Here is a 25,790-nt window from a genome sequence, read left to right on the forward strand (position 1 = left end):
CAGCATTTTAGAATTCACACCTCAAGGAAGGAGTCAGCAAAGAAAAGCAGAGCTGGGCCGGGGCGCCGGTGGCCGCGGTCAAACCTTTGGGAAGCGAGGAATCGGAAACGCCCGTGACGTGCGGCGTTGTCCGACTCCTTCCACTCGGAAGAACCGGAGAGACAAGCCTTTGGCGGGACGGTGAACAACTGTGCTGTGTAGGGCGGTGTGCGTACGCGAGTAAAGGGTGTGTAGCTCCGGCCAAACGCTAGCCCCCAAGGGCGCGAGTGCTCCACTGCGCCCAGCTCAAGTTTCGGTGGAAACTTTCTCTCAGAGGCTCCTCCTCCTTCACCTTGGAAACCGGCGCAGGCCGTGCGGCGCGGCGCTGCCTGAGTCCCCCGCGCACCTGGCGGCGGCGTGGCCCAGCTGCAGGGGCGGGGCCGGCGGCGGCGGTGGCGGGGGCGGGGGCGGGGCCGGGGCGCTCTCCCCTAGGCCTCCCGGCAGGTTGGGCCCCACCCCGGCCCCGGCCCCCGCCCCCGCCGCTCCCGCGCTCACTAGGGAGAGGCGTGGGGGAGCTCCTGACCCACGCGGCTCAGCCAGTGGCTGACGCACCCTCGAAAAGTTGCGCTCCGACCTTCTCACGACCTACATTCTTCCCGGGCACTCCTGTGTTAGAGCTGGGCCCGGAGGACCTGGGCCAAGACTTTCCAGCGGCTGCCGCCCCCGGGGCGAGGAGCCGGCCCCGCTTTCCTCGCGGGGTCCAGCGCAGGCGTCCCCGGGACCGCAGCGCAAACTTTCTGGACTGTCTGAGGACACTTGTCCAGCGAAAGCCACTGCTTGGGGAGGAGGAGCCACGGTCGGGGACAGGTAGGTGCTGTGATGGCCGGAGATTTGCGCTTGAGGGATTCTTTTATTTTAGGGGGTTGAAGGAGTAGGGAGACCCGAAATGTCCCTTCTCTGCGTCCGCCAGCTGGGCAGGGGGAGCAGGCATTGGGCTGGGGGAAGGCTGGGGACGTTCCAAACGAGGTCGCTGCGTCGGGCCGGGGCGCCAGGGGGAGGAGGTGACTCCCAGGGTTTCGGGCTCCTGGACGGGGCGTTACGCGGTAACTGACCCTGGGACAGAGAGAGCCAGCTTGTTTTCACGAAGGAAGATGTCATCAGGGCCCTCCATCCCATTCATTGGTCCCTGGGTCCTCTGGGAGGTACAGGCAAAGGCAAAGAGATGTGCAGTTCAGGTTTCCCTTGTAAATCACCTTGCTTGCATAGGAGACAGAGGCGGTGCCCCTCTGAGGGTTGCAGCCCTTTCCTGGTGTAAGGACTTACTTGTTGGGTAGCTGTTGCTCAATTTCGTAAATTCTCTGATGAAACTCCATTCAAGTCGTGGTTGTTATTGATAGTGTGTGTGTGTGTGTGTGTGTGTGTGTGTTTGTGTTTCCTCTAGCTCAACAAAGGTCCCTTGTTAACTCCACTTCTGCTAGGGAGTAGGAGGAACTACCTGCTGTCTTATTTCAGGCCTGGTCAGAGCGAGGTGTTGGTGCAGGGGGCGGTAACCTTGTTGGCTTGGGACTTTGGGAATCATATGAGCAGGTCTGGTGAATTAGCCCAGTTCTGTCCCAGCCTCCTGGACCCACCCGTTCACAGCAGATCCAGCTTCCGCTGTTCAGCAGATGCTGCAGCCCCAGCCATCCAGGGACAGGGAAACCCTCCTGAAGGAAAAGAGCCAAATATTGAGAAGGAGAGACAGCTCTCAGGAGGAGAAGGAGTAAACAGTGCCTACCAGTTATTGCTTCCCTATAGATAGAGCTCGCTCCCTTGACTTCTCTGGAAGGGCTGTGCTATCAGATTCATCTCGTTAGGAAGTCAGCTGCTCCCTGCTAATAGCCATAGCAGCCCTGATGAAATTATATAGGTCATTGAAAAATAATTCCTGCTTAATCACCTTTATCCTGTTGATTAATGAGAGGAAAGATTTCCTCTCCTTAATGTACCATGCCTGCTTGTCAGGGTCACCTGCCTGACCTCAAGTTCACTTGTACACCTGGCACTAGGCAGGATGCTGTCCCCGAAGCTGTCCACATGTAGTGAACCATAGCTGAAGTCCACGTTTGGAGAACTTCAAATTGAAATTGAACAGGAGATTTAGTTCATAAATTTGCTCTGTAATGCAGCATACTTGTTGGCTTTAGGTAACTTTTCTCATAATTAAAGGTTGATATCTTTTTAGCTTCAGTTAATCCCTTTCCGCAGAGCTCATAGAATTATGTCCTTGCCTGTCTTGAAATAAATTAAGTTTAGAGTCCTATTTATCATTTGTCCTATAGGACAAGGAACAGGATGAAACTGTGTGGGGTGGCTGGAAAGGGTGAGAGAAACTGAACATCACTGAAGTGGATTCAGAGAGTGATTGAGAGTGGTCTAAAAATTTAGGTCCAACTGCCCAGCTATATAGAGACCTTATGTAGAACTTTTAATGGAGGACTTGAAGAATAGAAATAGAAGGAGTGTTTAAGGAGTGTTTTATTTTTACAGAGTCAGAGTAATGCATTGCTGGACAGTTCTGTACTCTGCCTCCCAAGATTGGTTCAAAATACTTTCTTTGCTAAGTTCTTTCTTTAATAGGAACTTGGTAGATAATGAGTGCAAACAAGAAGCAGATGTACAAATATATTATGTAGAGATATGGAGGTAAAATGAGAAAAAACAAGAATTGCTTCTGAGGAGTGAAATTATATTTCTTTTTTTTTTTTTTTTTTTTTTTTTTTTAAAGTTAGGGTCTCTCTCTGGCCCAGGCTAGAGTTCAGTGGCATGGTCTTGGCTCCCTGCAGCCTCGATTTCCTGGGCTCAAGCAATCCTCCCGCCTTAGCCTCCTGAGTAGCTGGGACCACAGGTTCGTGCCACCACACTCTGTTAATTTTTTGTATTTTTCATACAGACAGGGTTTTGCCACATTGCCCAGGCTGCCCTTGAGCTCCTGGACTCAAGCAATCCACCTGTCTTGGTCTCCCAAAGTGCTGGGATTACAGGTGTGAGCCACCACGCCTGGCCTCTTGTATTACTTTCATAAAGAAAATTTAATAAGGAACCTCCTTTCTCCCTGCAAATATAAAGCAAAATTGCCTTATTTAATCTGTGTAGACACTGGATCTTTATTCTGTGTACATTTGTCTCCTAGGATGTTACATAGGCCCAGTGAAGATCTGGATCAGATTCTGCCATTGAAACACAATTTAGATCTACTTCATCCTTATTTTTAGCAACTTCCAACCCTTGGTTTTTAGCCCAGGTAGGGCAACAGTGCTCAATAGTGACAAGAAACTCCAGGGACTTCATTTATAGGGATCTCTTAATGAAGACAATAACAGAAGCGAACAGTTCTGTAGTGCTTTATGTTTCACAAAGTGCTTTCATGTACCATGTTTGTGCCTTGTGATTTAACCATTTTGTAGTAGATGCCATTGTATTTAGGTTACATGGGAGGAAAGCAGATGAGGCTCAGAGATAATAAGGGACTTTTTTGAGATGGAGTTTTGCTCTTGTTGCCCAGGCTAGAGTGCAATGGCGTGATCTCAGCTCATTGCAACCTCCGCCTCCCAGTTCAAGTGATTCTCCTACCTCAGCCTCCTGAGTAGCTGGTATTACAGGTACCCACCACCATGCCCGGCTAATTTTTTTTGTATTTTTAGTAGAGATGGTGTTTCACCATGTTGGCCAGGGTGGTATCAAACTCCTGACTTCAGGTGATCCACTCACCTCGGCCTCCCAAAGTGCTCGGATTACAGGCGTGAGCCACCGTGTTCGACCGATAATAAGGGACTTTTATGTGCATACTTTGGTCCTATATATTGTGGACTCAGACCTGAATTCAGGATTTCTGATTTATAGGCCACGCTTTCACTTTTTTCCCTGTTACATTTTGTGAAGTGGTTGGATGTGAAATATGCTCTTCCTTCTTTCTCTTCTCTTCTCTTCTCTTTCCTTTCTTTCTTTTCTTTCCTTCTTTCTTTCCTTTCCTTCCTATCCTTCCTTTCCTTCATTTCCTTCCCTTCCTTCCCTTCCCTTCTTTTCTTTTCTTTCTTTTGACAGAGTTTTGCTCTTGTTGCCTAGTCCGGAGTGCAATGGCACGATCTCAGCTCACTGCAACTTCCACCTCCCACTTTCAAGCAATTCTCCTGCCTCAGCCTCCCGAGTAGGTGGGATTACAGGCATGCACCACCACACCTGGCTAATTTTGTATTTTTAATAGAGACGGGGTTCCTCCATGTTGGTCAGGCTGGTTTCAAACTCCCGACCTCAGGTGATCCACCTGCCTCAGCCTCCCAAAGTGCCGAGATTACAGATGTGAGCCACCGTGCCTGACCCTCTTATTTCTTATTAATCAAAATATGAGCTCATGTGGAGACAGGATGACAGGACTATATATGAATATGTGCATATATGTGTATGTATAACTGTGTGTACACATATAACATATGGTCTATATAGCCTTAGCATCTCAACAGTATAGCTGTACAAGAAAATTGAAGTAACCTCCATTAAATTTGGAAGAGAAATCTTGGAAAGTGGCATAGGTGAATAAATACCCTGATAGATTGAATAAGGAATTTTGGCAATGTCTAAAATTGAAAAGCTCTGTAAATAGCAGTTTAAGTGCATGATTTACAAATATAGAAGTAATTACCAGAAGAAATAGCTAGAAGAGTTGAAGCACCTTCTTTTGGGGAATGAAACTCAGGGGTGAGGAGGAGCCAGGCAGAAATCTGCTGTTTTTGGCTATGTACCTTATAATATTAGATCACATTTTATACTGTGTACATATATATTACTTTATTTTACTTTATTTATTTTTTGAGGCAGAGTCTCACTCTGTTGCCCAGGCTGGAGTGCAGTGGCATGATCTCAGCTTGCTGCAACCTCCGCCTCCTGGGTTCAAGCCATTCTCCTGCCTCAGCCTTCCAAGTAGCTGGGACTATAGGCACGCACCACCATGCTCGGCTATTTTTTGTATTTTTAGTGGAGATGGGGTTTCAACATGTTGGCCAGGCTGGTCTCCAATTCTTGGCCTCAAGTGATCCGCCTGCCTCAGTCTCCCAACGAGCTGGGATTACAGAGTAAGCCACCACTCCTGGCCTCTTATGTATTACTTTAAAAAAAAGCCCTTTGTCAAGGATGGAGCGAAGGTCTTTTGTTAGAATTTTAGAGCCAAAAAGGACCACAAAGATTATTTATTCCCAGTTCTTCCATTTTACAGGTGAGGAAATTGAGATATAGGAATTTAAATGTTTTGGTCATGGTCACATAACTGTAGAGACAAACCTCTCCCAGACAAGGTCACACCTTTTCCCAGGCAGGTAGAAAGTTTTACCTTGCTAGTGATTCTTCAATTTCCTTTGTAGGCAATTCTTTTGCTTTCTATCTAGTTAGTTTTTTTGTTTGTCTGTTTTTTTGAGATGGAGTCTCACTCTGTCACCCAGGCTGGAGTGCAGTGGTGCAATCTCGGCTCACTGCAACCTCCACCTCCTGGGTCCAAGTGATTCTCTTGCCTCAGCCTCCTGAGTAGCTGGGGCTACAGGCATGCACCACCATGCCTAGCTAAGTTTTGTATTTTTTTAGTAGAGATGGGATTTCACCATGTTGGCCAGGCTGGTCTTGAACTCCTGACTTTGGGTGATCCGCCTGCCTCAGCCTCCCAAAGTGGGGGTTACAGGCATGAGCCACTGCGTCTGGCCTCTATCTAGTTTTTACAGTCTTTGAACAGGTTACTGGACTATAGATTCAAAAGTATTTTTATCTAATTCCTTAAATTTCAATTTTGAAAATGCTTCAAATGGTTTTAGAGTCTGCAGAATCTGTACCTTTTTGTTGTTAATTCTGTAATTACTTTTACTTAGAAATAGAGATGTGTGGTTTGTCTGCAACTGTTTAGAAGCTGGCATGCTTGCCCAGTTGACTTTGATAAATACTGGAATTTGGGCTAAACTTTTATTCTCAGAAGACATTACTAAGAAGAGATGCTAAGGGGAGTTTTCCAGTATCTATGTGTTTTGCTTAATTTTGAAGTTCTGAGAGTGAGGATACTATTGCCTTCTAAAAGAGAGGTAGAGACAAATGATATTTTAGAGCTATTATCAAAAGTTAACACATTTAAGTTTATCCTTTTCTTTATAAATATGATTTTCTCCTACTTCCTTTCCAATTATATCGCTAACTTAAATGAGACTTAATTTTCTTATTACATACATATTATTCAAATTCTAAACAATATAGAAATATATAATGTTAAAAGTTAAAGTACACTGTAATCTTATATTCTGGAGAAACTGCTGTAAATAGGTATATTTCCCTTCATTTTTTCCTCTATTTAAAAATACGTTTATTATTAACATGGTTGTTTGTAACTACTAGGGTAATCCTATGCAACTTTCAACTTGGTTTTTGTTTTTAACTTGATAATATACCTTGAAAATATTTTTATGATTATACATGCAGATCATTCTCTCTCTCTCTCTCTTTTTTTTTTTTTTTTTTTTTTTTTTTTTTTTTTTTTTTTGAGGTGGAGTCTTGCTCTGTCACCCAGCCTGGAGTGCAGTGGTGCAATGTCAGCTCACTGCAACCTCTGCCTCCCAGGTTCAAGTGAGTCTACTCCCTCAGCCTCCTGAGTAGCTGGGACTACAGGTGTGCATCACCATGCTTGGCTAATTCTTGTATTTTTAGGAGAGCCAGGGTTTAGCCAGGTTGGTCTCAAACTCCTGACCTCAGGTGATCCACCTGCCTTGGCCTCCCAAAGTTCTGGGATTACAGGCATGAGCCACCACACCTGGCCCTGTAACATGGTTTATTTAAACAATTTCCTTCTGTTGGGAATTTGGGTTGTTTCCCATTTTTCTATATTAAGAACAGTGCTTCAGAGAACATCCTTGAGAGTGTATCATTGTACGCTTGTGTTTTCTGTAGGAAAGGTTTATGAGTCACTGTTATGAAAATGTTAAATTGCTTTAATTTACACTTCCCCTAGCAGTGTCCCTTCATTTTTAGTTATATGAACACACTCTTTTTTTCTGAATGCACGAGACTGAAGAGAGAAATTATTAATAGATGACCAGTCCCTGAAATAAGAGGTCATAACAGCAAAAGGTGCTGAGCTTTTAGGTAGGGTTCACCTAATTTCCTCACATTTCAGGTTCTTTTGATTTTAATGTTTTCCCCAAGAGAAGATAGTAATTGGTAACAGCTATAAAAATACTCTGCAGCTGTTGGTTGAGCTGCTAATTAGTTTTTATGGAGCATAGTTTTTTTTTTTTTTTTTTAACATTTTCCTAAGAACATTATTCTAGGACATGCCATTAAGGAGTTCAGAAAATCCACTAGGTTTTGCAGAATGCAGGGTGTATTTTAGCTCTTTTCTTTAAATTGTTAAAGTTTACCTCTGTTGAAATATTGGTCACTGGTCCATTTTCGGATCTTTTGACTTGTAGAAAGTTCTAGGAACTGATTTCCTTCTGTGTGTGGAAAATGTGAAATAAGATACTTTGGCTAAGTTTCATGACTCAGGCTCATTGAGGTGGGAACATTCAGGAATTCCTGTGGCAAAGTTTTTACTGACTGTCTAAAAGAGTTGATTAATATTTTTATTTAGTCCAAGCTTTTTTTCATAACCATTTCATTAGAGGAGTGTGTCTTATTCCTCAAAATGAATATCTTCTATTTTGTTTGTGTTCATGGAACTTTTATTTGGATTCCATTCATTTTAGGTTGATTTTCTTTATAATGTACTAGAATGAGTATAGAAAAATATGTTTGCAAATATAATTTCTATACACACATACACACATACCCCCATATTTATATATGCACGTATGTATTCTACACATATGTATATTTATGCCTAAGTATATAGTGATATAAGGAATGTTTTAAAAGTATGATCTTCATCAGGTCATTTAATAGAAAACTTTGTACATCCTCAAAATAAGGATGCTGTCTCCGTATTTATTTTTTAGAAAAAATGTTTCTTGATTTTCTTGGTATAAAATTTTTTGTTAATAAAATAAGAATTTCTTAGGACACGGGAAACTTATAGTTTGTATATATTCATATTTTGATCTTTTCTGTGGGAAAATACGTGTCTATTGTATTATCCTTTTTTTTTTTTTTGAAACAGGGTCTCACTCTGTCACCCAGGCTGGAGTGCACTAGTACAGTTTGGGCTCACTGCAGCCTCAACTTCCTAGGCTCCAGCGAATCTCCCACCTCAGCCTCCTGAGTATCTGGGACTACAGGTGCATGCCACCATGCCTGGCTAATTTTTGTATTTTTTTGTAGAGACAAGGTTTTGGCAGGTTGCCCAGGCTGGTCTTAAACTCCCAAGCCCAAGAGATCCCTGTATCTTGGCCTCCCAAAGTGCTAGTGTTACCAGTGGAGGGTGTCCAGGTTCTTGGTGCTTTGAATAAAGAATTGGACTAAATGCACAAACAAAGCAAGGAAACAATGAAGCAACAAAAGCAGAGATTTATTGAAAAGGAAAGCACACGTCACAGGGTGGAGCAGGCCCGCGCAAGCAGCCCACGGGCCTGGTTTCAGAATTTTCTAGGGTTTCAATGCCTTCTAGAGGATTCCCATTGGTTACTTAGTGTACACCCTATGTAAATGAAGTAGGGGCCCACAATCTGTCTGATTGGTTGCAGAAAGCGACCAAGCATCAAGCAGAGGCTAAAGTGAAGTCACAAAGTTACACCCTATGCAAACATCTGATTGGTTGTGGAAAGTGACCAATCAGGGGCTGAAGTTACAAAATTGTATTTCTATGCAAATGAAGACTTGGCTCGTGATCAGCCTCATGGGTTTCCGGAGGGGACCCTTCGGAGGTACTTTCAGATTTTTATCTGCCATGCAGAACAAGGAGATGGAGGTTGCAAAGGGAATAGCCTCTGGTCCTTTTGTTACTTGGGTGTGGAAAGTTGGGGTTTTCCTTTTGATTTAGTTCTAGGAAGTCAGTGTGAATCAGCCTTAGGTTCCCTGCCTCCAGACCCTGTTCTTCTGCCTCAGTAGGATTACAGGTATGAACCACCACACCTGACCATGTATTAGTCTTGATTATTGCTTATTTTCTAACACTAAGTCACTATTTGGTAAGTTGAAGTTTTAAGTCTTTCTAATTTGTGGATACTACAAAACATTTGTACTTTTGGCTTATTTTAAGCAAGATGTAGTAGTTTAACTGCTTGTATAAAAATCTGCCAGGCACAATGGCTCATGCCTGTAATCCTGGGCATTTTGGGAGGCAAAGGTAGGAAGATTGCTTGAGGCCAGAAATTTGACACCAGCCTGGGCAACATCCTGAGACCGGTCTCAACAACAACAACAAAAAATTAGGCGGCATGGTGTTGCACCCCAGGAGTCCCAGCAACTTGGGAGGCTGAGGTGGGAGGATTGCTTCAGTCAGGAGTTTGAGGCTGCAGTGACATAGGATGATGTCACTGCATTCCAGCCTCGGTGACAGAGTAGGAACCTGTCTCTAAAAAAAAAAAAAGAAAGAAAACTCTGACAACAGGATATTCATTGACTTTGATCTGTTTCAGGAAACACCAACTGACTTGATATTTACCTACTGATTGTATTAAAAACTTAATGGTTAATGTTCATTTCTTATCAGCTTGATTACGTTTGACCTCTGAATTTTCTCCTTGTACTTCTCCACTGTGTTTAGGACCTTGCATGTCCTATTTGAAAAACACACCGTGGAGTTGCTATAGATAGTAAGAACCAGCTTGCAACAGTTGGAGACTTTTTTTTTTTTTTGTCATTAAAGTAATTCTACCTCTTGATTATGTCTTAGGATTGGTTTCACAGAGAAGTGGTCATTCCTTCACAGTGAATCACAAAATGAGTAGGTTTGATAGGATTTCCTGACTCAGTCTGGCTAACTCAACCTCCTGTTCTGAGTTTCTGTCAACATCGGCATGCCAGGAGCAAACTCTTGACTTGACTGTCTTGGCTATACAGATAATTCCTAAATCCATACCCTCATTGCTGACCTTTGGATCCTAGGCTTGCTTCTAACCAATTCCTGCTGGATAGGTCTATGTTTAGATCCTGACATTAAAGTAAACTATAGGGAGATGAGAGTAACTCTGCATCTTAATTGCCTACCAGAGCACCTTATACTGAATAGAATCCTATAAATGTTTGTTATTAATGATCTGCCTCTTATTATTATATGGCCAATTATAATATTTTTCATTTTGTTTCTGTTTCCAGTTTTTCTTGCTCTAATCTATTTTCATTCCATAGTCAATTGATTTTTCAAACTATAGCTGTGCTCATGTCACCTATCATAGTCTCTGTTGCCTGCTGGGTAATGACTCAGCTCAAGGCGTGATGGTTAATTAATTTTATGTATCAACTTGCCTGGGCCACAGGGTGTCCAGGTATTTAGTTAAACATTCTGGGTATGTCTGTGAGAGGATTTCTGGATGAGATTAGCATTAGGATTGGTAGACTCAGTAAAGCAGACTACCCTCCCCAATGTGGATGGACCTTATTTAGTCTATTGAAGGCTTCAATAGTACAAAAAGACTGAGTAAGGGAGAATTTTCTCTCCTCTCTCTTTCTCTGTTTGACTGTTTTCAACCTGGGACATCAGTCTCCTTCTGCCTTCAGATTCAGACTCAAACTATAACTTATGTTATTGTCTCTCCTGGGTCTCCAGCTTGCTGGCTACAGATCTTGAGACTTTTTGGCCTCTATAAGTGCATAAGCCACTTCCTTATAATAAGTCTCTTTATAACACACACATACGTCTCCTACTGGTTCTGTTTCTCTGGAGAACCCTTGACCGATTCTCAGGGCATTTATGATCTGGTGCTCTGTGCAAATCCTTTGCTTTGACTGCCATGCTGGTCTGTTCCTTATTCTTAAACATACCCTACCTCTTCCTTTTTCCCCATCTTTGTTGAGACCAGTCCTTCCTCTTTCCAGTTATTTTAGTGATGTGCATTCTTCCAAGCCTAGTTCAGAGCTGTGACCTCCATTAAATCATTCTTGGCTGTCTTTTCCTGTATCAGTTTCCTGGCACCTGAATCTCCATACTGAAATTTTAGGAATTTAGTCATTTGCTGCCATCCAGTGTTATCTTTTATACATCTGTCCTTCTTCCCAATTAGATCCTAAACTCCTTTAGGACTGGAACCTAACTCTGTATTTCCACATCCCTCCACTGTTCGTGGTGCTACCTTTCTTTCACTTAGTAGGCTGCCAGTGAGTGGTTACTGATATTTTAAAGCACTAAGATCAACCTAGGGAAGGAAAGGCAGATGAGGGGCTTGCATGCCTGCAGTGCCCCATCTTGAGCCCATAGCAGAAATGTCTAATTAATTCCCCACAGGACCCAGAGCTCTCTCAATGCAGTGCTCCAGTGAGGCCTTGCCGGTTGTTTGAGGTTGTTACTAGAAATGAAACTTTTATATCATCCTTGACCTAGAGCCAACTTTTCTAAGAAAAAAATTGAGTCGTATTTAAAGTCCTCTTGAATTTGTCCTTTCCTGAGGGACTGATTTACAACGATTTTTCCTGTCATCTGTTTTGCTTTGTCCCTTGTAGTTCCCTTTGTTCTGCCTCTGGCTAAGTCATTTTATATCTTTTTATATATTCTGTATAGCACATTTGGGTCAATAATTTTGAACAATAGTGAAGGAGATCAATATGGAAAATGAGATGTATGTTCCTAGGAAATTTGGATTTGTCAAGTTTTACACAAATATCATATAAGCACAATGTGATTCTTCTTATTTTTCCTGCAATTGAATGTAATTTTTGAGGGACACCATTTGAAATCTGACCTCATTCTCCTCTTTGGCTAGTCTTCTAAGTTCAAAGGATTGTAAACCCTCTGTAGTTTTCATCCCCCTTACTCCGCTCTCCTGCACTTGTCTTTTAACATATTTTAGTTTACTTATGTCTTTTTAAAATTAAAAAAATTTTTTTCGATGGTTCCCTGGTTGGTTAGTGTCTTTTGTTTATTAACTCTTTCCCCACATAAGAGTGTAAAGCTTTGTGATATTTGATAGTCTTGGCTATATATCCCAATACATAGACTAGTGCATGACATTCAATAAATATTTGTTGAATTGAATTATTCAAAATTATTTGTTCAATAAATATTTGCTAACCTGGAACCTTTTCCTCCCCTGAATCTCTTTGCTAATTGAGGCTTCCTGTTGCATCCTCTGGGACCTCTCTTATTTTTTTCTTATTGTTGCTGAAGACCCCTCTATCTAGACCTAGGTAGTTCCTTCAACCCATACAACTATCTCCTTCCTAGGTCTGTGCCTTTGTAATAGCCACCAATAACAGAAGTGGCAGTTTCCTTGGCAGTTCATGGTTTGCAAAGCACTTTCACATATATGATCTCATTTGAGATCTTCTTGAATCTTGACAGTGATGGTACACTTTAGGGCTTGCCTTTTACCAAAGTATGCAAGTTAGCAAAATCTTGTTCTACTAGGGGATGCAACCATTTTTAACAATGTTCCAGGCCTATTTTTTTACTTGGCTGCACTGTTGTCGAATTATGTATGAGGGGTATGCTGCTTTGACAAAGTCTTCTGGCCCACGAGGAACATTCATTATATTCCTCAAAGAGTGTCTGTATGGTAATAAGATCCTCAAGTAAGCTGACAAAAAATGGGAAAGGAAAAAAAAGAAAAAAAGCAGATGACCATTAAAAAATATTTATAAGACATTAAAATATATGTATATATATAGAGATAGATAGAGTCTTGCTCCGTTGTCCAGGCTGGGGTGCAGTGGTGCAATCTCAGCCCACTACAGCCTCCGTCTCCTGGGTTCACAGGATTCTTGTGCCTCAGCCTCCTGAGTGGCTGGGACTACAGGCACAAGCCACCATGCCCAGCTAATTTTAATATTTCTTTTTAGTGGAGACAGGTTTTGCCATCTTGGCCAGGCTGGTCTCAAACTCCTGACCTCAAGTGATTTGCCTGCCTCAGCCTCCCAAAGTGTTGGGATTACAGGCGTGAGCCACTGCGCGTGGCCTGAGACACTTTTCAATGGAGGTACTTCACTAGATCCTGAAAAACCTGTTGCCCTAAAGTTAATTTGATAGCAGGAGCTCCATGTAGCCTGCCCAGCTGGAATTGGAGATACAAGCATGGAATTGAGAAGGCTGATCTGAATGATGCTAATCATGTAGAGATCAGAGCTGGTGGCTTTTAGGTTCTCTGCCAGTGAATTGCCATCACTGTCTTTCTAGCCCCTCTCTTTCTAAGCTATTAATATGAAGAGGGAATCATTTTCTTCCTAAAGGTCTTCTGTTCTTGCCTTCTAGCCATGGGAGTGATCAATAACTATTAGTGTCTAATGATGACACAGGAATATTCCTCTGAGCAATTGGAGAGCTGTAGGCGTGTCACCCATTGACAGGTGTTCACAAATCTCTTTTTGCTATTTTGAAATATCACTGCCAAGGGAGTTGTATACAACTTGTTCTGACAGAGTAGTCTTAAATATTCATTCCTTTTACCCATTGCTTGAAGAGAAATGCCAGCATTTAGTCTTCAGGCTGCCAGTAGTAATTTTGGAGAAATTGTATTATAACTTTGTCAAGATACTGATTTTCGTATAGCTCATTTATTTATATATTAATATATTAATTTTACCATTTTTAATTATGGAAGAACACACACTTTGAGGTTAGTGGAAATTTAGGGGTTACATGGAGGTCTTTGATCAATTATGCTCTCAAGTTAAATTAGCAAGTGTTTAACATTGTGTGAGGCTATATGTGCCTAGTGGAAAGAATGCAATTTGGGTGCAAATATGTTTCAAATTTCTGACCTACCAATTGGTAAATATGTGACCTTGCACAAATTGCTTTTCTTTGATGAACCTTAGCTTCCTCATCTATAAATAGAGATAATAATACCCATACAGGGAGTTTCTATGAGAGTTAAATAAGATAACACATGCAAAATACTTAACATGGAAGTATTAATCAATACATGGTAATTGCTACCTATGCACTGAGGCTATATTAGCACTTTCTAGGGATTGTGGTGGAGGTGCAAAAGGTGTGCAACATGTATGTCTGCAGAGCCAGAGAAGATAGTGACAAATGTGTACCTGACACACAGAAAATCAGGACAGTATATAATAAAGTGTTAATTGTACAGAAAGGAAGTTCAAGAAACTGAAAAGGTAGAAGTCACTGTGGTCAGAGTCTTCAAGAACCATTATGGGGGTTGTATTACAATTCCTTTGGTCACACATTATATAAATCTAAACTGTATAGAAGGGGGATTTATTGGCTTACATGGCTAAAGTGTGGGAGAAGTGAGGTAGTTTTCAGGGAAGCCAGAACTGGGAACTCCACACCACCTACACTTTCTGTCTTATATCTCTGTGCCTCTTTTTTTGTGTCAGTTTTCTCCACGTCTTGGGGTGTGGCTGCAGCAAGGCAGAGATCACCCAGAAAGAATGTCTGACCTTCTTCCCTTCATTTAAATTCTCAAAATCCCAGGAATGGTTCTGGTTGGCCTAGCTTGTGAGATGTCTCCATTGTTTTGGCCAGGGACACAGATTGCCAGGTAACTGGCAGCCCCATCTAGAATTACATAGTTGGGCTGGAGAAGAGGAACATTTTCTTTTAAAAAGGTTTCTACCATTCTTAGAGAAAAGGAGGGGTGCTGGCTGGCAAGAGCAGGAGGTGTTGTTTACTCCTGAGGGGGAAGCAGGAGGGCTTGATCTGGCTGTAGGGAGAAAGGCAGGACCTTAGAGCACTGAACCAAAGGCATGGAATCTAGAATGAGAAGATGGTTTGTGTTAGTGAAATAGCATAAAGTAGACACAGAGTGTATGCTTTGAAGTAGTTGGTTTAGGAGTTTGGACCCATCTGATAGGGCATAAACCCTAAGGACTAACATCAGATTGATATAGTCATATTGGATCTTTTAAAAATAGGTTTCCTATTATATGCCAAGTATTTAAATTGGTAACTTGAGAACTAACTTGAGTGCAGTTGAGAAGTTATACTCATTGATTGTAGACGAGGTGATCTTTGTAGTCAAGAGGCAGATACCCATCCTGGTACTATCTTAAAAACTAGATGCTATCAAGCATTTGTCTTATCTTTCCTGTAAAAAACAAGCAAACAAACAAAAAAGACAACAAAAAACCTTGTATTTCAGAGTAACCAAATTGATGATTCGGATAAAATCTTGCTTTTAGAAGAATTCCAGTTAATAAATGCAAAATGAATGCTATACATAAAATACTACCATTTTGTTACCTCCAATGTAATAATAGATTCAGGGAATGGTCATCAGTAGCTGCTAAAACTATTAAGTCAAAGGTTGATGGGGAACTTTATAGCTCATGGATTGGGCTAATAACCTCTGAACCTCCTGGTCAATCCTATCATTACAAAAGAGAAAGAGGTAGATGTTACATGCCTCTTAACTGGATGCAATAGGTTCTGTATAGGAAATACACAGAACCACCTGTGAAGTTTCTTGCCAGAAAGCTGAACATGATTCTGATCAAGACTTTAGATCTCACTACTCGTTTATAAGAAGCACAGGAAAAGGAGGGCTATGTCAAACCATACCATAAAGATGTGATCAGCCAAATTCAGAGTGTAGAAATTTCTACAGGACAAATTACTCAGTTTTTTCAATAAATAAATGACAAGAAGAAGAGGGAAGGGGAACTATTATTAACAGACTTAAGAGATATATTAACCATGTTTGGATCTTGATTTAGATAAATGAACTCTAAAGTTATATATTATAAATATATGATCATGAATAATATGAGAAATTTAAACTCTGGATGGTAGATAAATTAAGGGACTATTTTTTGTTAAGGAAATAATAATGGTATTATTTTAAAAAGAGTTCTTATTTCTTAAAGATTCACATAGACTTTTTTCAGATTATATGATACTGTATTAGTTTCTTACAGCTGCTATAACAAATCACACAAATTATGTGGATTAGAAAAAGAGTAATTTATTCTGTCATAGTTTTGGAGGCCAGAAGTCTAAAATCAAGGTATAGGCAGACCCCATTTCCTCCAAAGACTCTAGGGGAGAATCCTTGCCTTTTCCATCTACTGGTGGTTGTCCTTGGCTTGTGGCTGCATCTCTCTGCTCTGTCTTTGCATCATTCTCCTCTACATGTGTCTCTAATTTCTTTCTGCCTTGCTCTTAGAAGAATACATGTGTGCTCACTTTAGCAGCAATATACTAAAATCAGAAGGACATGTTATTGCATTTAGGCCTGCCTGGATAATCCAAGATAAACTCCTCCCCAGAATCCTTAATTTAGTCACATCTTTTGCCATACAAAGGTAATAGTCACAGGTTCTGGGGATTAGGAAGTGAATATCTCTTTGGGAGGTCATTTTTTTTTTTTTTTTTACTGCCTGTCTTCAATATGATATATGAGATTTGCTTTTGAAAAAACAAGCAGGGGCAAAGAGAGGAAATGAAAGATTATAGCTGGCTGAAGCAAAATTGGCAATCCATTCATTGTTAACTCTGAGCTGGGTCATGGCAGTTCATTGTATGAGTCTCTGTACTTTGTATATGTTTGAAATTTTCCATAACAAAAAAACAAACAAAAAAAGCAAACTCTCACACCAAGATTCTTTAGTAATTATTTCCTCTCAGAACCTAGAAAATACCATATTAACATTGATAAATACAACGCTTAATTTTTTTTTCTGTTCATAAAAATTAGGTATGATACTTCGGATATCCTGGCTAATCCTTCCATTTCTTACCACCATTTCAGACATATGTCTTTGTGCTTCTCACGAAAAGTAAAGGGTGAATACAAATCTCTTCACTTGAAATTCAGAAATTATAAAATGACCTGAGGCTAAAACAGGATAATCAATTTTTCTTCTTACTGAACTATTGGTCAATGAATGAAGTGATGTGGTTGTATTTGAAGACTCACTGGCAAAGTAACTTATCATGATAGCTTGCCAGGCAGATGAACTCAATAAAGGGGCAACGTTTTTATTATAGGCAGGGCCTCATCTTTCAGCTGTTTTAATGTGAGCATAAAATGTCTAAGTGAGATGCAACTTGGCAGACAGAGAGCACTGCCTGGCATAGGTTGGTGGTAATATTTTCCTGTGAATTTTCTTTAGGTAGCCTTACGGTGTTATAAGGCTTAAGATTTTAATTCCTAAACTAAATTATTGTATTTTTCTTTAAAAACCAAAAATAATGAGAGTTTTTGTGATTTTCCCCTCCTCACCCCTGTGCTGGAAAGGTTTCAAGGTACATTTAAAATATAATCACAGAAAGCAGAGCACAGCATTTTTTAAAGAGCTATTGTGGTATATCAGAAATGTAATATTTCTTAAAACACATATGCCCAATTCATGCTTCAGCATGTGTGTTATAAATGATGGTGACTATTAAGATCCTGTTATAGGCTATTCAAGTTACTTCACATAAACTTTAGTACTTTAATTTTTTTTTTTTTAAGGAAAGAGGACAAAATTCATATGCAGGATCTCTGTTTAAATAATGCTTAGGTTGTGACTTAGATCACCAAAAGCAACATGTTTAAAAGTGCACTTACTTAGCCTTTAGAAGTCAGTTTAATGACTTATGGTTTTATATTTTTTCATCAGTGATTTTTTATATTGAGTTTGTTTCTTTCCAAATGAAAAGCTTCATTTTGTAGGAGTGGTATAAACTGTAGTTGCAACAGCTTAAAATTAGACTGTCTTTTTTTAGCTCATGGAATTAGAATTTAGATGGTACATTTGTTGTTGATATATGAGACTAGTAAAACCCAGCTCCTTCTTTATGTTTGCACTGAGCTGTGGTACAGATTGTTCTGTATAAGTCCGACACAAAAACATGTGGGCAAGTCAGTATAAAATTAGACTTTTTGTGGTATATGTGTTCATACAGTCTGTAAGGCTGACTACATTTTGTACTTTAAAATTTTAATTTTAATTTGAATTTTTTTGCCCTCTCAACCCCATTTTCCTAATTCTGCAAAGGACCAGGAAGAGAACATTTTGAACTTCTTATTACATTACCATGACATTGTAATGCAGACTTATGGGTAAGCTATGTTTTCTGGAGGATGTGAACTAGAGATAACATATCATGGTAATACAGATATAAAATGACTTTTCCATGTGAGTAAAATCATTGGCGAAGGAATAGATCTAAATCATTGCAGGCCTCTTGGGCATTCTAGTTGCTACTAAATGGTTTATTATGAAACTCGATGGTGATTATTAAATTTCTGAACCATGCCATCCTTTTAGAGTTATAAAATCACCCAATTTATGTACCCTATAATAAAGGAGAAATGATGTATGGAAATAATCAAGACAGTGGTTTGTATTTCATTTGATATAGTATCATGATAATCTGTTTTGCATTTTATAGTATATGCTTTTGTGCAAAGAAGTAATGTTTATTCAGGAACACACATTTTTACATGAAATGAGATATGTCTTGAGTTTAATTTTTCTCTTTGCTGCTTTTTCTTCTTTATCTAAAATATGCTATACAAATACCATAAATGTGATGCAGAAGGCTGATTGAAAAAGAACCCTAACATTTGTAGGATGGTTTTCAGTTTGCAAATAATTAACGAACTCTTTGGCAAAAACAAAGCATTATCTCTAAGTAAATAATGAAACTGATTTTGTATCCTTAATATTGCTCAAATTTATTAATTTCTCTTCATCTTTACTAATACTACCTTCTCTTCTGTGTTACTACATTTGTCTCTTAACTGGTCTTCCTGCTTCTCCCCAGGCCACTCCCTTCCACCTCACCCTTAGTAATATTTAAACAATATAGATTTCATCCTGTCATTCTCCCTCCACCACCTTCCTTCCCATTTTAAAATCCTTTTGGGGCTTTTGTTTTTTAATCATTTTAAGGGTAAATAAAGATCCTTAATATGTGCAAGGCTCCCCAACTATCTTTCCAGCCTCATCTCATGATACTCTCTCACTAACTCTCAGTACTTGAGGACCACTGTCATTCTTTCAGTTCTTTTAATGCGTTGTTCTCTTTTAAAAAGCCGCAGAGCCTTTGCACACACTGTTTACTGTATTTGGAACACCATTCCTCCCCCTCCCACACCATCTTGATACATCTCTTCCTCAGCCACCTTGGCTTAGTTAACTCCTATTTATCTTTAGCTCAGGCTCCATTTCCTTAGGGAAATCTTTACCCTAGTTGGGTCTCACTATTATAGGCATTTACATCACTATGTATCTTTTTTTTCCATTGGACTTACCATTGTATCCCCAACACTTAGCTCAGTACCTAGTACAGATTAGGTACACCATAAATATTTGTTGAATGAATGAATAACATGAAAGAATGGAATTAGATATGGCCATCATCTAGTTAATTAAGCACATACCCAGTACCAAAACCAAAGACATTGTAAAAAGTGAAACGTGCCTTCAAAGAAATCATCTAGAGAGGTTGCCTCCTTATTTCATAGCTGCTGTTGTTAGAAAGGAATTTTGGAGCAACTCTAAAGAATTGTCTTTAGAAGTAGTTTACAAGCCACATAAAGGATGAAAGCACTTATCCTTTTGATTAAAAATAATATCCAGGGTGACTCATGCCGGTAATCCTGACACTTTGGGAGGCCAAGGTGGGTGGATCACTTGGGGCCAGGAGTTCGAGACCACCCTGGCCAACATGGCGAAACCGTGTCTCTACTAAAAATACAAAAATTAGCCGGGTGTAGTGGCATGTGCCTGTGGTCCCAGCTATTCAGGAGTCTGAGGCATGAGAATTGCTTGAACATGGGAGGCGGAGGTTGCAGTGAGCCGAGATTGCACCACTGCACTCCAGCCTGGGTGACAGAGTGAGACTCCCTCTCAAAAAAAAAAAAAAAAAAAAAAAAAAAATCCACCTTGATGATTCTCTTCATTTTCTAAATGTACTTTTCAACTTACAGATATCAAATTCCACTTTCAAATAACCAAATTTGCCACAGTTGAAAATTTCAAAGGAATGTTATATGCATGAAGGCAGTCCTAAAAGAGTTGTTCCTAAAATGTTTTGAGCATTGGCGGGCATTTTTGTAATAAGTGTGTTGTCTTTGAAGAGGCTAATGCTCCTTTGGATGTGTGGGTTTTGCTGTTTCTGTTAAAATCTTTCACAAAGCCTCTCTTCATGAAGTAAGGATGTTTCAGTTTTGCTTCTGGTTATGAGGTGGAGGGATGTGTTTCAGCTTTTTAAGTCATTCACTTCATCTTTGTGCTTTTTGTCCTCCATGGTCAAAATAAATCTTACAGAATTTGCTTTTTACTAGAAAGGAATGCAATAGGGAGTTGAGTTAACACTTACAAAGTGCCTTACATTCCCAGGTGTTGAGTTCTGTGCCTAAGAACAGTCCCTGTTAGTGTGAAAGATCACAGAACTGGGACCACATTCTTTTGTTTAAAAGCATCAGGGATTCTTGCCACGTTCTACTATTCAAGATTATTTATTCAATATTTTCATTGACTTAGCTGCCAGCACTTATCCTTTTTTGTACTAGGTACTGCCCTTTTACTTTCTGATTTTGGAAGAAATTTACTGTGTGTTATACCTTTCTCCAATAGCTTAAATTGGCATTGATTTTAAGCAGGAGTAATTGAGTCTAAAATAACACATATATGTCTTTGCCTTTAATCTGTGTGAACACTTTTGGATATATTGAACTGATAACAGCAGCTATTGAAGATTACCTTCCAGCAGGATATTTGTTACAGCTCCATTCAGCTTACCACCAGGACTATACTTTTCACTTGCTTACCTTTGAGAAAATGCACTCAAATCAACATGATATAGATGCTTTCAGAATAGTAGACGGCTCTGTAAGCCTAACATTTTGGTAGAAAGCCTTAGTTACATGGATAGTAACAAAAGTTCTATTGACCTTTTATTCTAGTATTCTTGTTTGCACCTGAGCAACAGAGGTTTAGCTTTCATTTGCTTTTTGTTTTGTTGACTACTTGCCAATAAAAGCTTACATTTTCATACTGCTTCAGTGCAGACTGTATTTACTTATGCAAATACATTTTTTTGTGCCTTGCAATAATAACAAGATTTGTGAGAGAATGATCTTTTGAATTTGATCTTTTAAAGACTGCTTGTAGGATAAATATCTTCTTTAACAGGCCACTGCTTTTTTGGTAAATAAGCCTGGTGGAAAGGCCTTTCAGTGTTTGTGCAGGAGGCTCACTATGTTCTCCACCCATCTGTGTGAATCTCGGTCAATCCTGACTGTGTTTGAGTCACAAGCTCTAACCTGAATTGGTGACATTAATCCTTGTGAGCCCTGGCCAACCACTCCCTACCTCCAAATGCAATTGTCCCCCAGAGGGATTTGAATGATGTCAAATGCATTTTGACTGAGATGATGCGCTTAGACATTTGCTTTAAGCCCTTCATTATTTTTTATTTTTATTGTTTTTTAAATCATTCTTAAGCTGGGGTCATGTTATTTTGTAATGTATTTAATAGGTACAGTTCATGTTCTTATCACTTAGCAGATTGTCATGCCATTTCCTGTGTCCAGTGTTAAGGGAAAGAGAATTACTTTTCTGTGTGAAATAGTGGGACTTTGGGACATTATTTTGCTGTGGCTTCAGGAAGTCTTAGGCATGAGGGCAATAATGTTCTAAAGTCACTTGTGTTCACTGGATGAACACTGCAATGCTGTAAGGTCATGAAAAGTTAACGAGAATTAATACTTTGTAAACATAATCCCCTACTATTTTAAATAATGACCCATTCAAGTTCGAGCAAAATATATTGAAATATTCTGACATGAGTTGAACAATTTAAAACTGGTTAAAGAAAGGGTAATAAAGGATTTAGGATGGATCATTTAGCTGTGAAGGAAATTGGCTGCTTTGTATGATAGGTTTACTAATCTTTTAAGGAGAGAGCTGAAGTGAAGAGAGATTAAATAGTTGCCCAAAGTCATGTGGGTAATCAGTGACAGAGCTGGGTTCTGAATCCAGATCTCTAAAGCAAAGCTGGTGACCTTAACTACTCTGTAGTACAGCGTTTCCTCTGGGAGAGAGGCATTATGTGTCATAAGACATAATGCAAACTCCTCTTTATTGAAAATTGAGACAAATTCAGATTTAGAAGATAAGTTAGTAAATTACTTGAGCCTTTATTGAACTAGCAATCCAATTTAATAGAAATTTGTCAAGGGCCACGTATGTGTAAAGCATTATGTTAGGTGCCAGAGAGGTTATCAAGATCACCAGTTCTCAGAGCTTTTAAAATATGTGTGAAAATAACTTTCATATAATACAAGATTCATTCATCGAGCAAATATTTACTTGGCACCTATGTTGTGCCAGGACTTGGGTAGACACTGAGAATCATTCATCTAGTCATGAATTCATAAATTCATCCTGAACTTTTGATGATCTGCTGTGTGCCAGGCACTGTTCTAGGTGCTGGGAATATAGTTGAGGACAAAGCAAGCAAGGTTCCTATTCTCATTGGGTGAGTGAGGAAGAGACAGACAATAAATATGTAAGTAGGAAAAGACCTGCTCTGCAGAGAATTAAAGTCAGATGGTCTGCAGAGAGTGACTGAGTGGCTGTATGAGATTGCAAAAATTAGTTAAGACCTGGTCTTTGCTCTGGAGGAGATGGACTTGTAACTTTAGTGTGATTCCATTTGTACAGTGATCAATGTATGAACAAAGTGTGCTGGGTAAATCCAACTGTGGAGAGCCTTGCATATCCTTATGAGGAAACTGAGAGATGACTAGGCACTGTGCTGACAGCATCAGAGGTGTGTTTTGGGTAGTAAGGTTGAAGCAGTCAGAAGTCTAGGCTGGACAGGAGAGAGATTGATAAGATGTGATGATTACTCTCTGGAAGTACAGCTCTAGTCAAGTGCAGGGGGAGGGAGAGAGGAGGAAGTGCTTACTTTTTGCTGAGAGAACTAGAAAGGGCTTCCTGGGTGAGGTACCATTTAAACCTGGTCTTTTAACATGCAGAGATGAAGGGAAGGGTTTTGTATGGTTGTATTACTCATGAGCAAAAGTGGAAAGATACAGCCTATTTTGGGAGTAGTTAGACTGATTGGCAAGTTCAAGCGTGTGTATGAGGGAGAAAGCCATTTTGGTTAGGCCTGAAATACCAGGTTGCTTCAGATGAGCAGAGGGAATGCGTTGAACGTTTTTGACTAAATTGATACAGTCACAGCCTTAGGAATATTATTCTTACAGCAGTGTATGAGGCTTGGAATGGGGAGAGAGGTGGCTGAGAGAGAATCGAGGAGGCTATTGTGAAGGCCTGTGGGTAATGGAGTTCTGATCTAGGATGGTGACCCTGGGGCTAGAGAAAATGGGATGGGTACCCGTGGAGGTAGGAATAGTAAGGCAGTCTACTGATTGGATGTGGGAAGTTAGGGAGAAGAAAGGGAAGAATGTGACTCCAAGAATGTAAGCCCAGATGACTGGGAAGATGGAATTTCTGTGACAAAGTTGGGATGGCAGAAGTAAGTCTGTTTAGGAGGACAGACTACTTAGGTTAGTTTGAATCTTGAAGAGTTAATGGCGCTGGTGAGACACTGAAGTATGAGTGTCAGATAAGTAAATGAAAATGGGATTTTTAGCTCTGAGTTAGAAGGGGTGTTAACTAAGGGCATGGGAGTGGAGGCTGTGAGATAGATGACAGTGGCCAGGACTTGCTCAAAGAGAGAAGGGAGGTGAGGTGGAAACTTAGAAACATCACAGTTTTGGCTATTTTTATTTTTGTTTTTGTACTTTACTGCTCATAATCTCTGAATCAAACTACACTATTGGACTCGTAGCCCTTTAGAATCTCTTGCTCAATCTACTATGTCTCTTGAAAAATTGCACGCCTGGGCCATATTATCTTGATTCTATTGTAAAGTTGAGTTTTAATTAGGGACAGCATATGAAACAGCTCTGTGTCCTCATTTGCTATAGGGATGCTATTGGGAAATTTTTCCATCATATCTTTCAGTGTTTCCTATAGCAACTTTTTCATAATAAGTGGTAGGAAAGAACTTTGCTTCCCTGAAGAAGTGCAAATGTTTGTTCCTGATGGAAAATTATATAACTAATCATGTTTACATTTTCACCATTGCTGCTATAAAGCACAAAATCAAATTCTCTGTTGAACTGTAGTTACTGTGTAAGAGTTCGTGGTCTCCATTTTGAATTCTATTCCATTTTCTTTTATCTTGGCCACATTCTTCATTTACTACCCTATTTTATACTCCTTGGCCATAAGTTCTAGTTTTCTTCTTTAACATATGCATTTCTCATAAGCTACATCAAATTCTTTGTAGGATTAGATGGGAATTCGTAAATAATGTCACTATACTACTTACTATATGAATGAGATATTCTTAGAATGTTATAGATCAATATATAAATACAAGGACTCAACATATTTTAAATTTTCATATTTTTTTCTTTTCTATGAAACTTTGATAGCTTTAGCCAAGTAGTACATATAATCACAGACTGTAAAACTATGTGAAAAATGATATAACAGGGAGTCAAATTCAGGAGCAAATATTTGCACATTGACTCCAGTTTACTCTGCGTCTTGGTCAATTATTCATTCCCAGGTGTATGAATCATTGCAGTAAGATTTGGATTTTTTTCCCCAGTCATTCATAAATGTTACCAGTTGGCTCATTTGGAAACTTGGAGTTTATATTATTAGTGACATGTGACTAATCATTGGAATTTGAGCTTATCTGATCTGGTAATGATTTTATTTCCAATCAATTTATGCAGATCTTCCCTCAGAACACTGTGTAGTGTTAGTTGGTTGTTTACTATTGAGTAATGAGTAGGTCACCGGTTAGGTAAAAAGAATTGACCTCCTACTGCCAAGCATTCGTTGGTTCTGTTGTCTAAGAAAATATCTTGTCTTTTTCACTCTATGCAAGGAAACCCTTGCTTTTGGTGGCCAGATGAGGAATTGGACACCTTTATGACACACATCTTTCACAAAAATTGATACATAATAGTTTTATGTGTTTTGGGGTACATATGATATTTTGATACAGGCATACAATGTGTAATGATTAAATTGGAGTAATTGGGATATTTATCACCTCAAACATTTAATCTTTTCTTTATGTTGGGAACATTCCAATTCTTCTAATCTTGCTATTTTGAGCTATACAATATGTTGTTGCTAACTGTAGTCACCTTATTGTGCTGTGGAACACTGGAACTTAATCCTTTTATCTAACTGTTTTCCTACTCATTAACCAACTTCTCTTCATTCTCTCCTCCCTCCACCTTTCTCAGCCCCTGGTAACTACCAATCAACTCTCTATCTCATGAGGTTCACTTTTTAAGCTCCCACCTGAGTGAGAACATGTGGTATATAAATCTTTAAAAAATCTTTTAGATTAAAATTGTCAAATAATTAAAGGGGTATCTGTGATGACTGGATTTGCCCTATTTAACCTCCAGTAAAAAATTTTTCTAAACCTGTATTAGTATAAATCTGAATGGATTTGGGTGTGGTGGTTCATGCCTGTAATCCCAGCACTTTGGGAGGCTGAGGCAGGTGGATCACCTGAGGTCAGGAGTTTGGAACCAGCCTGGCCAACATGGGGAAACCCCATCTCTACTAAAATACAAAAATTAGCCAGGTATGGTGGCACATGCCTATAATCCCAGCTACTTGGGAGGTTGAGGCAGGAGAATCACTTGAACCCAGGAGGCTGAGGTTGCAGTGAGCCGAGATTGTGCCACTGTACTCCAGCCTGGGTGACA

The 25,790-nt window shown here is 39.8% G+C and overlaps 1 protein-coding gene across 1 annotated transcript in view; it reads left to right on the top strand.

Annotated features, from left to right (window-relative positions):
• Positions 1-532: 532 nt before the first annotated feature.
• Positions 533-25,790, top strand: part of FAM160A1 (family with sequence similarity 160 member A1) — a 275,216-nt gene continuing 249,958 nt past the window's right edge. Inside the window, exon 1 of the mRNA XM_010372514.2 lies at positions 533-846. The gene's annotated coding sequence lies outside the window, so the exon portion shown is untranslated. The remainder of the gene's footprint in view (positions 847-25,790) is intronic.

The sequence above is a fragment of the Rhinopithecus roxellana genome, chromosome 2 (assembly GCF_007565055.1).
Source record: "Rhinopithecus roxellana isolate Shanxi Qingling chromosome 2, ASM756505v1, whole genome shotgun sequence".
Taxonomy (NCBI): domain Eukaryota; kingdom Metazoa; phylum Chordata; class Mammalia; order Primates; family Cercopithecidae; genus Rhinopithecus; species Rhinopithecus roxellana.